Raw genomic sequence first — 18,007 nt, 5'->3', positions numbered from 1 at the left:
AAGCTGCAATATCAGCAGTACTGCCTGGAATTCGAGAACTGTGTGGCAACTCCAATTTTGCTAAATACTGTCATCCTACTAGGATGTATCTGAAACCATCTAATACACAGAATCAAAAACATTAACACAATTATCAACCAGCAACAAAAAGCTTACCAAGCCTTCTGACAATGACTTAATGACTTCATTGTGCATTAAAATAATTTTCAAAATTTTGCTGTGCTTCTTTCCCCTTTCTTTCTTTTTCTCCTTTTTTTTTTTTTTTTTTAATAATTCTGCTTCCACTTACCTGGAAACCAATGTATTGTGATCAACAATGTCAACTATGTATGGTCTTAAATAAGGTAAATTGTGTTTTTGAATTTTTTAATTATGTTTCTGGCCTCTGTGCAAAGAAGACTAAAATAGTTGTTTTTCTTCCTGACAAATCATCTTAAGTGTGTTTAACATCAAATATAATATTTTTCACTAAAAGAATTTTTATGTCAAAAATAGTGTTTTTTGGTTTTTGGGGTTTTTTTTTTGTTTTTGTTTTTTGTTTTTTGTCAAACCTGTTCATTGTTTCAACCTTTCTGACAATTTGCTTTAGCAGGGATTTTCCAAAACAGGCCTTGTGACTAATGACAGGAACTAGTGTAGCATGTAACACCTATGTGGTATAATTTTAAAGCAGGGTGAAATATTCTAGCCATATCACCCTTATTTCTAGACAGTTTTATTTAAATGTGTCATATTGTGATATTTTGTGTGAGGCTATTAAAGCACAGGAGCTGAAGTATAAAAATTCCTTTTTCTAATATTGGACAATCTGTCAGTGAGATGTAATGCTTAACTTACCTGGTTCGTCATTTTTTTTTTTTTGTGGACTTAGAATCTCTAACATAAAAGTACCAAGTAATGTAATAAATCTATAAATGCCTGACAAGAACTGATGGAAAATATGATAATGATATGATGTTATTATATCAGTATAATCAGAAACTCCAGTTCAAGTTTTAAGAAAAGGTTACAACTCTCACCATAATTACCATATGAGTTACTATTTCATATGGTAATATGAATTCATATATAATAAAATATAAATTCATATAAAATATAAATATGAAAAATATATTTTATTTCTAATTTTTTATATATTTGGCATTATCATAGGAGTATATTGATGGAGAAAATGGAGAGAACATGGTTGGAAATTGCTTTATTCATTCAGGCTTTTGAGCTCTCAAACAGGACCTCTCACAGAGGCTGCTGTTTCTGGCCACAGGTCAGCCACAGGTCAATGGTTTTTCTCATGAACCATATTTCCTGATGACTCACCAAGCTATTTGACTCTGATGTTCCCATAACCTGTCTTTAATTTTACTTTAATACTTTCATTGATTTTATACATCCAGACCTCACAGAGAAACATTCTTCATTTATTTCATGTAAGCATCTGGTCAACTAATTAAAACTTTAGTTACTTGTAAGTATACATCACAAAAGAAAAAGTAGAATGAGAACAAAAAGTTTAAAAAAATGGAGAAGCAGAATAAAGTAAGTTATATACTGAATATAGATCATGTTTCTTTATCTAAACATGTTTATTTTAGAAACTGTTATTTTAAATGTTATCTCATATTTTTATTCCACTTAATATATTAAGAGATGTATATGAAAGCATTTTGATTTAGTAGATTGGATTTGGGTTTTGGCAACACCTCAAGTTAGTCACTGGAAATAATTTGGGGAATATAATTTATAACTTTGAATCCAAGTCACTTCATTTTAATGAGAGAGAAATTAGTATTATTTTTTCAGGGCTATTATAGAGACTAAATGAATTAATGAATAGCTAAGTACCACCAATATATGATTCTAAAAGACATTTTCTAATATTTAAAAATAGAAATGAGCAAAATTTTCTATGGTCAAACAAAAGAATTGGAATTACTCAAGCTCAATGCAGATAGCAGAGGCTTCATCAACCCTGAAAGAAGTTTCATTAAGGTAAGTAGAAAAAAATATTAAAATATAACAAGTTGGGGGCCGGAGAGACAGCATGGAGGTAAGGCATTTGCCTTCATGCAGAAAGTCATTGGTTCAAATCCGGCATCCCATATGGTCTCTCGTGCTTGCCAGGAGCAATTTCTGAGCATGGAGGCTAGGAGTGATCCTGAGCACTGCCAAGGTGAGACCAAAAACCACAAAAAAATAAAATAAAAATATATATAACAAGTTGGGGCTGGAGAGATTAGCATTGAGGTAAGGCTTTCATGCAAAGGTCATTGGTTCGAATCCCCCGAGGCTACCAGGAGTGATTTTGAGCATAGAGCCAGGAGTAACCCCTGAGAGCTGCTAGTGTGAAGCCCCCCCAAAACAACAACGAAACAACAACAACAACAAAAATAATATATATAACAAGTTATATACATTTGCATCAATAGAAGTTCAAGACTCATGAGTGAGATAAGGAGTTACTAGGCTTTAAGGTAGTTTAGGTAGAAGAAGAAAAAAGAAGAAGAAGGAGGAGGAGGAGAGGCATGAAAAGGAAATGTTAAGCAAAACATTCTTAGTGGTAACACAAAGCACTAACCATTTCCTTTTCCCTAGCTCAAACCTATACCTAGGTAAACTGATAAAACAAGGGCTTCTCCCGATATAACTGAGCAGTAGTGAGAAGTTCTACTCAAAGACACAAAGGAATCCTCCCACAAAACTGGCTACCCTAATCATAGTTAGCATTAAGGATAAACAGGATCCTCACACCTATATTCATTGCAGTGCTATTTACAATAGCCAACTCTGGAAACAACCATAATGCCCCTCAACAGATGAATGGGTCTAAAGAAACTGTTGGTACATATACACAATGGAATATTATGCAGCTACCAGGAGAGATGAAGTCATGAAGTCTGGCTACCTAACCACCTTAAAAATCACAGTCCTATTCTGTTGACATCCATTTTTAACTTGCTCAGGAACCTGACCTGCTTTTCCAAAAGATCTCATTGGTGTATAAGTCTTTTCAAACCTGGTTGGTGTGTGCTCATCTAGTTTTGATGTCTGAACAAATTTGAGGGTGGAGAGGTGTTCTAACTTTCCTATATGTGTACCAAAACACCACTTTTTCTTTCTTTGCAGTACAAATATTCATTTAGACCTAGCTTAATCCTATAAAATACTTACACAGTACCTTTGTTTTTTTAAAATTAATGTTTACCTAATGTCCTTAAAGAGCATCTACCAACCAGTTCTTTATACAATGTTCATAATCTGAGTCAGGGAGTCTTTGTGTATTTATTTATTTATGAATTTATTTCAACATAATCTTACACCCCAGTTAAGATCACATTTAATCCACTTCTTGCCACATTTGCACTCTGGGTTGTAAACATTTTGCTCTCTTTGGAGTACTGTGACATTTCAAAATATGTTTTCACATTGGCCAAGAGTACTTTGCCATTCCTGTTCAAACTGAGCTGAAACCTGCTCTATATTAAGTAAATGCGTATCACTTTAGACACCTAGATAAGCCACTCATCTATAACAAAGCGCAAAATCTATGCACACTTATATTTTTTCATAGTGTTAAGGGTCACACCTGATATTGCTCAGGTCTGTGATTACTCCTTCATCTGTGTTTTGGGGTCACTCTTTACAGTGCTTGGGGAAAACATAGTTAGCATTAAGGATTGAACAAGATCCTCACACCTATATTCATTGCAGTGCTATTTACAATAGCCAGACTCTGGAAACAACCATAATGCCCCTCAACAGATGAATGGCTAAAGAAACTGTGGTACATATACACAATGGGATATATGCGGGCTGTCAAGAGAGATGAAGTCATGAAATTTTCCTATGCGTGGATGTACATGAAATCTACTATGTTGAGTGAAGTAAGTCGGAGGGAGAAAAATAAATACAGAATAGTCTCACTATCTATGGGTTTTAAAAAAAAATTAAAGACATTACTGTAATAGGCTCAGAAGACAATGTAGAATTAAGGGGCTGGAAAGGGCATAAGGGACCAGCTCATGAAGAGTGGTGAATGCTGTTAGGGAAATAACTACACTAACAATTAGCATGACAATGTTAAAGAATGAGAGAAGTAGAATGCCTGTCTTGAATGGAGGCAGAAGTGGGGGAGGAGGGGGTTATTGGTGGTGGGAATGTTGCGCTGGTGAAAGGGGAGGTATTCTGTTTATGACTGAAACTCAACTACAAACAAGCTTGTAATCATAGGTGCTTAAATAAAGATTTATTAAAAAAAAAAAAAAGAATTGAACAGGAATCAACTAGCTCTAAGTTAACTGCCTTATACTCCTGTACTATCTTTTTAATAGTCCTTAACAGGATTTGAAAGACCTTCTAAAACCCTCATATCCTTCATTTTTAATGTCCCAACAATCTGGTAGGCACTCAAGTACTTGCATTTTAATTGAAAACTTTCAAAACAACAATTTTAATTACCTAAAGAATAATCTTCAGTTGATGAAAATTTGTATGCCATTCCCAAGTGTGAGGAATCTTTTCCTACCCCTGGCCCTTCCTCACTTCCCAGTTCCTCTCAATTATACATTTAAACTAACCTTGCTATCCTATACTGAGCTACCAGTCAAAACACTTAGAGAAGTCTTATGCAAGGCTGTAATTTTACAGAATTGGAAACTAAGGCCTAAAGAGATTAAAATGTTTTGCTTAAGGTAATAAAACTACTTAGGTGTTCATTAACCTAAGGCCCCAGATTTTATTACCCACACAGCATTCCTTAACCATGATTCTTTGTTTTTATCTGCCTTAAATCCTCTCCCCCCTAAACCAACTCTTCAGGTAATGCACACCTTATTTTTCCTTGAGAAACAGTTCCTTCTATTCTCTGTCAAATGGACAGGGCTGACTCCTTTTACCCAGGTTGGAAACAGTTGGCATTAAATCTGAATTTAGTCGATCAAAGTAAAAGACGTCTAATTCAAGGACTATGTTTCAGATTCAAATAGAGGAATATTTTTTACTTCAAGGTTGTTGAGAAAATAGAGTGAACCTGGGATAGCTGGTAGTCTACTTTGCCAACTCAGGAAGAAATCCTGCCTTAAATAGAAATATAAAGACAAACAGACATAAAGTGACTTAAAGACATAAAGTTATTTAGAATATCTAGGTTTGGCAGAGTTCATAAGTTCTCCATTCTCTTTAAGACATTAATAAACTTCAGTTTCTTGTGACTGGAATTTATTAGTAGGAAAAATTTTGTATTATACCACATAATATTTGATTAGGAGAAAAACTAATATAAAGCAAAGAGAACTAATCACAGTGCAGGTAGTATCTTTTCCCTTTCAATGGACTTCTTTGATATAATGTCAAAGACTTAAAAAAAAATGTGCTTTGTTCTGCCCTGTTTTTGTAAGAACTTATGTGTTTGGTTACAGGTGTAGGCCAACAGGAGTGCAAAGAATAGGCCCAGTATTTATTTATAACAATTAAAATGAGAAAATCCAAGTCAGAGTATATGAAGAAACTCAAAAAACTCAGAGTTTACTGAAAAAAAAATTAGAAAACAAATATAGAGAGTGATAAAGTAGTAAGTAATTCTTAGGACTGAAGAAGAAGGAGGGGTTGGAGGTAAATAACACTAAAGAATGTAAAATTTCTTTGATGATTATGATTAAATGTTCTCAAATTGCTTATGGCATTGTTGTACAAGTATGAGTATTTTCAATTCTTAACCCTTGAAAAAAATCCCCAGATGAAAAATACAAAAAGAGAAAAAAACTGTTGGGATGTTTATGGGCTCATTATGGAGTCAAGTATAAGGTTCAACAATAAAGTATATGCATGAGACTTGACTTTAATCCCTGGTATGAGACACATATAAAAGTAGTTGAAATAGAGCTGGGGATAAAGGTATGTGGTAGATATGCCATGCCTCTAGCTGCAGCACTGCAAAAAGGAACCAAGAAGAAAGGGGGCCGGAGAGATAGCATGGAGGTAAGGCGTTTGCCTTTTATCCATAAGGTCGTTGGTTCGAATCCCGGCATCCCAGCCTGCCAAGAGTGATTTCTGAGCATAGAGCCAGGAGTAACCCCTGAGCACTGGGGTGTGACCCAAAAACGAAAGAAAGAAAAGAAGAAAAGAAGAAAGAAAGAAAGAAAGAAAAAGAAAGAAAGAAAGAAAGAAAGAAGAAAGAAAGAAAAAGAAAAAAGAAAGAAAGAAAAGAAAGAAAGAAAGAAAGAAAGGAAAGAAGAAAGAAAGAAAGAAAGAAAGAAAGAAAGAAAGAAAGAAGAAAAGAAAGAAAGAAAGAAAGAAAGAAAGAAAAGAAAGAAAGAAAGAAAGAAAGACAAGAAAGAAAGAGAAGAAAGAAAGAAGAAAGAAAGAAAGAAGAGAAAGAAAGTAAAGAAAGAAAGAAAGAGAAAGAAGAAAGAAAGAATGATAGAAAGAAAGAAAGAAAGAAAGAAAGAAAGAAAAGAAAGAAAGAAGAGAAAGAAAGAAAGAAAGAAAGAAAGAGAAAGAAAAAGAGAAAGAAGAAAGGAAAGAAATGTGGGTTGGCGAGATAGCACAAAATGTTGGAATGCTTACTTTGCATGGAGGGATCACCAGATACAATTTGGCACCATAGTTCATCAATCATTGAAGGGTATGTTCCATTCCACCCCATAACATTTTAAACCTCTGACTTATATTGGTCTTAAATGGGAGAGTTGTATTTATAGCTACCATATGTGAATTATATTTTCAATAAAGTTGTTACAGAAAAAAAATCCATAAAAACTAAGCTTAAAGAAATATTTTATAAGCTATATTAATTTAATTGTATTTATATGAAATTATATGCTTAAAATTTCTATAAAAATATACTGGCCTGGAGCAATAGGACAATGGCTAAGGTAATTGTCCTGCATGCAACTGGCCCAGGTTCAATCCCTGACATCCCGTATGATCTTTCAACCTGCCAGGAATGATCTCCTAAGCATAGAGCCAGGAGAAAGTTCTATGTGTAAGCTCTGTTCACATCTGAGTACAACCAGATGTGATCCAAATTCATTCTTTACCAGAGCCATTCAGTACTCATTTTGATTATTGATTATATAGGCTATCTCCCCAGTTCTGTGGAGTAATAAACAATAATTACTAATTATTTATAGTAAGAGAAATATTCTGGAACCTAGCAAATCCAGCTGTCTAAAAGCTGACATAAAGAAACAAACATGAAAACTTACCTTTAATTTAGAAATATATGTAATATCCAGAAAGAAAAATGTTATTTACATTACCAGATATTAGTTAAGGTAAAAACTTTTCTTGAGAATCAAAAGAGGTCATTTGCAGTCTTCAAGGCCCTCGTGGCTCTATGCTCAGGAATCATTCCTGGCAGGCTTGGGGGACCATATGAAGTGTCAAGTATTAAACCTAGGTTGGCTGCATGCAACACAAACATGCTATACTTTGTTATCTCTCTGAACCCATCAGAGAAAAATATTAAATAATAAAAATTTCAGAATTATCATTTGTGTATACAAAATAAAAAATTCAACTGAAAAAATGCAGTGAATTTCCTTTAAGTGGTAATTACTTCTAGTGGCAAAAGTATATATGAATTTAAAGATCTAGAAATGAGTATTTCTTTTTTTTCTGGAAGAGTGGTGGATAGATTTTTGGGGATCACTTGTAGTGGTGCTTGGGAGACCATATGCAGTGCTGAGGACTAAACTGGAGCCAGTAGCATGCAAGGCAAGTGCCTTACCCATTGAATTATTTCTCTTTTTCATTATAGTTCAGGTAAAATGGCTAATATTTGTGGTTTTGAAATACACAATTACTACATCTCATCGCTATCAAAAGTGTCCAAGATACTCCACCACTGGATATATACCATTTCTTTGAATTGCATTGGTAAAACACATTTAAAGATTTCTTGCTAAGGTGGACACCTTAGGCAGAGGGCAGTGGGGAATAGTTAAGCTAGTTATATAGGATATGTAATCTGAATCAGAGTAAAAAACAATGAGTTACTCTGATTCTTTTCCTTGAGGCAAAAGTTAGATATTTAATTTAATGAGTTGACTTTTAAAGGTAGGGTTAATCTGGTACCATAAAGCTTTCTGCGAAAATATTCTCTAACTCTTGCATATGTCGCAGCTACTATACTATCCCAAACTTCTCGGGATATTATTCAGGGTCATTACAAGTGAAGGTTCTTTAAATTAATGTTAATTTATGTAATGGTAAATTTCTTTGGCAAATCCTTAACTCCAGACTTGTGCATTAAACACTTAACTAAATTAATTACAATAATCTAAAAGGGGAAAGAAAGAAGACTTAGCTCTTCATACTTTTAAATATATATGAAAGCTCAGTACTGAACTTGGACATGAGCAATTTAAAAAAACTACCAAAATCATTTTTGAGACAGTGATCCTGGAATCATTCTCTCCCAGGTTATAGGAAAGGAAAAGATGGGTTAAACTCAATGTAACAAGTTATCTAGAGGTCACAAATAAGAGGTAGTAGAATACTGAATTTTCTACAATCATGAGTCAAGCAGTTACTGTGTGTTATAGGTTTCTTTGTCAAAACACCATGTCCTGTTTGGCCTTTTATATGCACTTTTTCTAATACAAAGGATAGTTGTAAGCACTTTTTAGAAAAGGTTTTGAGGATTGCCAAATTATTTTTCTAGAGAATTATTATATCAAAGATGTAATCACTTGTGAAAATAAAACTGTGACAACATTTGTATACAGAGAGCCTTATTCTGTACAGTGTAGATTAAAAAGAAGAGAATGTTAAAGAGGAAACATTTCACCTCCACAACTCTAATAGAATAATAGACGTATAAGGAGTGTAAAGAAGTTTTTATATGGGTATAAAAATGGTTTATAAAAGCCTAATTTTTCTATTTAAACAAGTGGGTACAAGGTTGTTCATATTACAGGGTTCTTTTCCACATGATAAAGTTGTTCATGATTGAGTTTCAGTCATACAATATACAAGAACCTTCACCAGTACACATTTCCTGCCACCAATATCAACATTTTTAAGATGGGTGAGAAAATTACTACATGGAAGTTCCTACTGCATCTAAGAGAGAAAAGAAAACCTACCTCATAGATCTTTTAGTAGTTGACCTGTTTACATATTCCTTTTTTTTTTTTCATGACTTTTAAAACTTACAGCCTCTTTTCTGTGCCAACACACTCCACTTTTTTGCCCAAGTGGAAACAACTTACCTAGTAGCCTGAGAGGAAAATACATCTAAATAATCCCCAAAGTAAATATGATTAATACAAAAGGATTATTAAATAAAATCCACCCTGTGTTCTGTTGACCTTGACAAAGTTTCCTATTAGAATATGTCTTTTCTGTGAGGAAAAACAACTTTGACAAGTTGCAATGTAATAGTAACTGTAACTAAATTTTTTCCTCACATTTGACCTCTAAATGAAGAACTTAATGTTAAACTTAAGAATTTAAAATACTAATTGTATGTGTCCATGCACTGGTTATATAAGTACACTTTTTAAAAAGTCTCTTGGAGTTACAAAGTAATGAACAAAAGTTCTTTGACTTATTTATAATGTTTACTTATTTAGATATATATATATATGACATATAACATATATATGGCACTGCATCTTAGAATAAGACAAGTCTAAGGGATCCAAAAGACATTTTCATGACTAGAATCTGTAATGAAGCTTTAACAATTTAGATAATGATGTCAACCATGACCAGTTATAAACTGTATTAAATGAACAACCAAAAGAAATAGATCATGTTCCCATAGTGTACAATAAGTAAATTTCACAAAAATTTGCAAGTATATTTTACTTAATAAGATGACTATCCAATGCTGTATCTATTTTATCTTCAAATAATTTTTAATTACTTGAAATATACAATATGCTATTAAAATATGCTACTTGAAATATGCAATACTTGCAGAAATTTAGTAACATCAATTTACTATTAAAAATATAAAGAAGTTTCCTAAAATTTCTGGATTATACGAACTACATCATATTTTGAGTTGTGCTTAAAATTGACTACAGATATAATAGATTAAAGAGCAACTGGATAGTGTTTTTTTTCTTATCAATTTATGTAGCCAAGATGAAGGCCCTGAATAAAAAAAGAAAAAGAGACCAGTTAGTATTAAACACTGAAAGTATTTAATATTGAAGGCAGTAAACCAATTTCAAGGATACTTAGTTTACGACTTCAAACCCAAAACCACCACCACAAAGCTTTTTATTTCCCTCAAGCTCCAAAATCCAATCAGGTACTATAAAATTGGACATGATTGGGTATAGAAGGGATTCTGACATATCCCTTCCATTTCCTGATATACATGATTTCCTTCATTGGAAACTATAACCCTTCATAGGCCTGTGAATTGATGCTATGATCACCAATACCAGTATGTGTGGAAGAAAGAGCTTCCATGACAAAATGAAACATAAATATAAGGTGTCCTTGTAATCCGACTCAATATTCTGACACAATAACAGGAGATCAAAAAGACCTCTTCAAGACACTTAGCCATTTCCCAAGCCAGACACAATTCAGGCAATTACCTTTGCTTATAACTAAGTGGTTATAAACATCCAGCGTTCCCCAAATCCCTCCTTCGATTCAGCAGATTTGTTCAGGTACCTCATAAAAGTCAGAGAAAAAAAATGTACTCCTTATGTAACTATTTTATCATAGAAGAATGTAACTCAGAAGAGCAATTTGAAAGAGATACATAGGAAAGCTAATGGGCCTCTTCAGTCATAACACTAGTCCAGCATACCAACCTTCTCACCAATCTAGAACCTTTTCAAAAACTGTCCTTAATGGTTCTTATGAAGACCTCATATTTTGTATGTTTGATGAATTTATTTACGATTAAATCAACTTCTAGTTTATCAGCTTGAATGAGAAGTCAAGGAACAGAACTGAAAATGCCACCCTTTAGAAACATTGCTCTTTCTTCTGGCAACCAGCTTTGTCCTTAATTGCCTCCAAAAGTCACCTTATGGGGCTGGAGAAACAATACTTTAAAAAATCGCTTTAACTTGCATGCTACTAACTCCAATTAGATATTCTGTAACATAAATGGTTCCCTGAGTCAGAGGTTAAGGGTTACTCTTGAACATAGAGCCAGAGACAACCTATGATCACAGCAGGTGTGAACCCAAAACAAAAAGCAAACAAACATCACCTCATTGTAATAATAAGAGACACCTTTATCATTCTCAATTCTTTGGATATTCCAAGAGTTTTGAGAGTTATGAGTCAGGAATGTAGCCAAATGTGGTTTCTGAATGACAAACGTAATTATCAAAATATTGAGATTTGCTCTAAACTTCCCAGGACCTGGGTAGATTCGCAATTAATTTTTGAAAAGATGTAAGTCAAGCACCTAAAATTCATGGGTACACAGGTCTAACAGCTGAAAATCTCTAGTGGTGGGGGGGGCGGCTTCAAAAGTGGGTCAAGTCAATTCCATGCCCTGACAAAACCCTGGAAGCCACACCCAAACCTCACAACTTCAGCCATGCCAACAATCCAACTTTATTTGCTTTACGATTAATCATCGCAGAGATGCCAAACCAATACAAATTCTAGGTTTCACCAGTTTTCAGGCTAAAAACTCTGGGGTCTTCTAAGAGTGGGGGGGTGAGAAACCTCATACTGTCAGAAGCCTCAGTAGCAACAACCACATCACAGCTTCTGCCAAGTAAACTCAGTCAGCCAGTTCTGCAGATTCTGGAGCTCCTGGAGCCCAAAGCCATGTTTGCAGCCACCCAGAACCTTCAAATTGTACAATACTGAAAACCCAGTAGGATCACATCAAATTAGATGGGAAAGTAGCACAGAAGCCAATTAAGTTAAATAAACAAAAATACTAACACCAAGGCAACAAATAGCTTAGTAAACTTCCAACGACTTAATGACCCAGTTTGGGATAACAGTTTCCACACATTTTCTTTTACTGAAGTATTTCTCAATAACTTCATTAACCAGTTAGTTGTAACAAGAAATATAAAATAGATTATTTTGTGCCTACTCAGGGAGCAGGCTTGGGAGAGTGTGTGGGGTAATGGGGACAACAGTGGAAGGAAGGTCATTGATGTTTGGGAATGGTGTTGGAAACTGAAATCTTGAAACAAATATATTATAAACAACTTTGTAAACCATGATACTTAAATGGAATAAAAATAAAGCAAACTTCTATCCAATTCTTTTGTATCTTTTTTCCTTCATAAGTATCAGATCTCTATTAAGGCCTGAGTGATTGACCCATTTTCTCTTTTCCTCTCCCCATTCTTCAAGTGTTTTCTTCCATAAATCTCTCACTTCCAATCACATTTTAGTCTTGTCTGCTTCTCAGAAAATTTAAATGAAGAGACTTTTGATGACAAAGGGTGAAAGTGTGTCTTTTATCTGTGCAATCATGCCATGATTAGATCCTTATAGTGATCTACTAGCTCTTAATATTTTCTTTATCATTGTAGTTATTTTTATATCTAAGATATATATTTATATATTGTCATGTATATACATTTTTATTTCCCTACTGTTCAAAACTGCAGGGATAATAGTTTCTAGCATAAATTGTCAGTTTTCTAAGTTTCAATTTCAAGGGATAATAAGATATTTAGATGTCTGATATATATATATATATATATATTCAAAAAAATAAAAAAGTAAAAACAATAGTTATGAATTATTGTTGACAGAAAACCTAAGTTAATCATTATAAAACTCAAAGCAAGAAGAAATATCAGTTATCTTTTATATTTTAAATAGATATGGAAGTAATATCTTTATCCAAAATTTACATATGAATAGATTCAATTCAGTGTGATAAGCTTAAAAAAAAAAAAGATTACCTAGCAAGAAAGTTGTAAAAGGAAAGAAAACTAAGTCCCAGGATTTTTGTGCTCCAAAACAGTGCTGAAGAGTGAAAGCAAATGAAAGGGAGGCAAATCTGACAACAGAAGTTGTCTTAGTAAAGTGGCAAGGACAATTTTCAAAGTGGATACCCTTGCAATGAGAAAATTTAGGAGCAGAAGCAGGCAACTAGGGCACGACAGCTTAGTGACCCTTTCTAGGATTGGGGACAGAAAAATAGGCTATAAATTATAAAGTTATGAATAAAACAGAAGAACCAAACTGATCAGGTCCTGCTTGAGCAGAAACAGAGAATCAATTAGAAAATGTCTAGATGAAACTTAAAACAAAACATATCAATCACCGATTATACCAAGCATTGCATATGTTAGCAACCATTGTATATGTTAATGAAAAAATTGTTCTATAGGATTTGCATATCCTGTATCTAACCTATATAAATTATGTGTGAACTAAGTCTGGGCTGGACCCATTTTGGTGTTAACCAGGTTGAGTCTGTATGTGGAAATAAAACTTGTCTTTCCATATAATCTCTGATCTGTATCTGATTTTGGTCAGATTTTTATACTACTCAGTCCATACATCTGTAAGTACACATCTGGCAACCAGAGTAGCATCTGCATAAACTATCCCAAGGAACTAAATCTTCTTTGTCACCTAGAATAAATCAGTGTTGCCTCCCCAGATGATAATAGCTCACTCCACTACCACTAAGTCGGCAAGGCAATATGGGTGAGTCATTCTCTTAAAATACATGAACATGTAAGAACAGAATTGCCACAGAGCAATTTCATCAGCTGCAAGAAATTTTTGGGAGGGAGTTCTGGCTGCCCTGATGCAAACTCAGAGAATTATACACTGCCCAAACATGATAACCAATCCATTGAAATATTGGAGAGCCTTCCATCATGATTACAAATTCAATGCCTATAGAAAAGTCAATCTGCATTGTTTTTCATTTGTTTGCTTGGTTGGTTTTCATTTATGTTTCTAGTTTTGGTTTGGGGACCACACCTAGCTATGGCTTACTCCAGGTTCTATGCTAAAGGATCACTCCTGGCAGAGCTTAGGACACAATATGTGGCACCAGCGATTGAATTTAGGTTGGCTGCTTTGACTTAGCAGCTGTACCAGCATTCAAGCCAAACTTTGGCTTAAAAAGTTTTTTTAAGGTTTTTTTTTTGAGGTCTCACCCAGATTCTGTGTTCTTTACTTTAGGCTCTGTTCTCAGGGATCAATCACTTAAGGCTATGCTTAGGGGTCCATAATCAGTGTTCGAAATAAAACTGGAAATGGCCACATTCAAATCACATACCTTACTCTGTACTATCTCTCTGGCTCTAGAAATAATAAATAATTGGTTGCAACATTACAACCAATTCAACAATTATTAGGAAAAAATTCTTAGAAATATTTACAGCTCTCTTCTTCTTTCTCATTTCTCAATTATTAACAATTGCATCTACTAACAGTCCACAAAGTTCTGTAAACTTTTTCTCTTTTTAAAATCTTCCATATAATCCTAGGGGGTTATTTCTTTTTGACTTGAAGAAAATAAAAACCATGTAGACTGAGTCAATTACCCAAAGTCACTCAGGAACTTGTAAGACAGGAATAGGACTAAGAAGTTAGAATTGGAATTTAGATGTCTGACCTCAAAAATTTGGCTTTCCACTGTTTTAAGATAGGCTATAAAAATAATGACCCTTTCATTCATGATGATCTAATCTTGTTTAGATTTAATTTTATAGACCACCACAATGCAGTAGAAAGCTTTCTTCACTTCTTACCTACTTACACATGCACAGGAATTCTGACTTGAAAACTACTTTTCTTATTTAGTCCATCAAAATATTTGCCTGTTGTGTATATAAACATTTTATGAGATTATTATGTTACTGACCCTACCCTGATCGGTGATTGTGCCCTACCCTAGGGTGTGACCTGGCATTCTACCCCCACCCTAGGGTGGTACCTGATTCTGTTTCCACCATTGGGTGGTATCTGATCCCACCATTGGGTGGTACCTGATTCTGGGGATAAAAACAAGGGTCTGTGGAAGGCGGGGGGCTTTTGGCTGGAACTGATGCTGAGGCTCTGGGCATCAGTCTTGTCCTCTGAATAAAGCTGATATTTCCACAAGCCTGACTGTCTGCGAGCTGTTTACAAGCCGCTTCACCTCAGAACCGCCGGCTGAACAGGGTAATAGACGCGCGCTCCGAGCTGGAAAGACCTCATCCTCCAACCCTCCATCAGTCAACCCCTTCAGGGGCTGACTTGCAACATTTGCCTACATGTTTTTTGTTTTGAGGGGATTTTTTTTGGGGGGATGGGTCACACCCAGCAGCGCACAGGGGTTACTCCTAGCTCTATGCTCAAAAATCGCTCCTGGCAGGCTCAGGGGACCATATGGTATGCCAGGATTCGAACCATCGTCCTTCTGCATGCAAGGTAAAAGCCCTACATCCATGCTATCTCTCCAGCCCAATTTGCCTAGATATGTTTTGCAGACAAAATCATATATTTACACTTAGAGATGTTAAATTAGAGAGAGGTGTATGTTTTAGGATACTACTGGAGGATAGAATTGGATACTAGTACCATCCTCTCCAAATTTATTTCTATTTATCCATGTTATCTGACTACATTTTCTTCTTTTGTCTCATTAGCCAAACTTATTCAAATAGAAACAAGTAGGTTTTTTTAGAAGTGAAAGTCTTTTTCATCTTTGAAAAACAATGTATATTAAATGACATGTATTCACTTAAGCACAATTCCTTAAGTTTAAATATTGTCTATGCCCTTGAAGCCATTACTATAATAAGATGTAAAGCATTTCCACTACCACAAAAAAAAATTACCAGTGATTTTTGGGAGGACTTTAGGGCACACCTGACATTATTCAGGTCTTAGTCCCCACTTTCACAATCACTTGTGAAGGGCTCTTGGGAACACATGGAAACTGGGGATGAAACCCATGATAGCTGCATGCAAGACAAATGCCCTCCCCTCTGTACTGTCACTGCAACCCTCACCACACAGTAATTTTTAATAATTTACTTACTGTATATATTTATATGTCATATATTATTACACTTTCACTTATACTTTCATTGTTACTGGTCTATGAAAATAAGCTTTTATCATGTCAATAACTAAGATCCAAAGCTTCTTTTTAATAGCCTCATAAAGTTTATGCTATATGTTTACCACAACTTTCTCATCTACTTCCCTATTAGTGGATTTTATTTAGATTTTGTTTTGTTTTGTTTTGTTTTTGGGTCACACCTGGCAGTGCTCAGGGGTTATGCCTGGCTATACACTCAGAAATCGCTCCTGGCAGGCTCAGGGGACTATATGGGATGATGGGATTCAAATCACCGTCTTTTTGCACGCAAGGAAAACGCCCTATATCCATGCTATCTCTCCAGGCCCAAGATTGTTTTTTTTTTTATTCTGTTTCAGTTATTACGATCATATCATCTAAAATCTTTAAATAAAATATAGGCTTGCTAACAAATGTTTGCTGTATGAAAATACAGAAATTTTTGATATCTGTAACTTTTAGAAAAAGAACTATCCCTAACTAAAAGTGTCTCACCTTGTGTTCGCTCCTCCTTTCACACTGAAGAACACTGGTGATTCAATGCAAGGGAATACAAGTGGAATTTTATTTTGTCACTACCTTATAGGTAGTGACAAAGACTATGTTCCTTTCATCATCCAGAGGAATTTCCGAGAGCTATGACAGGCTCCCTCTGACACACTCCTGCCTCTTTTCTTTTGTTCCCTCATAAAGAAGCCTTTGACTTCTGTGAATCTCAACATATTAAATATTCTGACAACACAATACCTTTATCTGGAAACAACAAGAATGTGTATTTATGGTTAAAACTTCTCATATACTCTCCCAAATTCAAAGCTAACAACCCCCTACATAATCTCAGAAGAACTAGCCCTAACCTTAGTTCTTCTGGAGTGAGGAAACTGCATTCTCATGGGAACAAAAGAGGAAGCTGGGTCCTGTAGTTTACTGATGCTTGCTTTAGTGGTCACAGTTTCTACTGACCTTCTTTTAAATAGGATTGCTTCATTTTAATGTGCACAGCTCCAAAGCTAGAATTTTCTAGGTTACAGCTGTCCTATGCCCCCCCATCCCAATATATCTCATTTAAGTCTCAGTTGTTTCCGTTTATTTGAATTATTCTTCTCCAGAATCCTTACATGTCTGGCTAATTTTTACATCATTCATATAAGATTAAAATGTCACCGTCTTTGGAAGGCTTTCTCGGCTACAAGTTTCCAACATGCTTATATCCCTTTTTATGCTTCTTATCCTTTGTGCCATAGTATCCTCTCATAGCACTTTTTCACTGTCAGTATGAAAACCAGTAGAGTCAAAAACATATCCCTAACCTACCCATTTTCCTTCCACTGGTTCCTGTTTCAAATTCTCACAATATCAGGGGATTCTATTGAATTCAAGCCAATTCATGACATTCTTCAGTTCTAAACTCTCAGAATACTTTCCACAGCATTTAAAGCAATACATTTCTTTCTAATTGGTGCTCACTACTGCTTAATCCTTCTTTCTTTCCATTCTTTCTGATTTAATTTCTAAAAGCTCTACTGACTCCCTACTGTTTCTAAAGATAGTCTATATTCTTTATACTAGAATCCCCCTTCTTTGGAATACTGAACCTTGATATTCATGAGACTTATATCCTAATTTCCTTAAGAACTCATAGTAAAGTTATATAACTTATTTGCTCTGTACTTCTTTGCCTCCATTTTTTCATTTATTCATAACATTGATCATAAACATAATAATAGCTAATAAAAAGCTGTAATAATTGACTATATATTTAATAAGTCATAAGCCAATAATAATAAATATCTAATTTTGAGATATAAAATATATATCTTGGTCCTTATTCAGGCTCTTGAAATATTTATCATTTCCTACATGATAGAATTGCCTTTTGCGCCATTGCAATGTCTGAGTAGCCCTTAGGTATGGGCTGATCACAAGCATGATTTAAAGGTCAGAATTTTTAGCCTGGAACAATTTCTTGAGAAAGGAGGAGGGATTGAAATGGAATTAAAAGAATCATCCTGAAGC

The sequence above is a fragment of the Suncus etruscus genome, chromosome 1 (genome assembly GCF_024139225.1).
Source record: "Suncus etruscus isolate mSunEtr1 chromosome 1, mSunEtr1.pri.cur, whole genome shotgun sequence".
NCBI lineage: Eukaryota > Metazoa > Chordata > Mammalia > Eulipotyphla > Soricidae > Suncus > Suncus etruscus.
Note: the sequence above shows the minus strand (reverse complement) of the source record.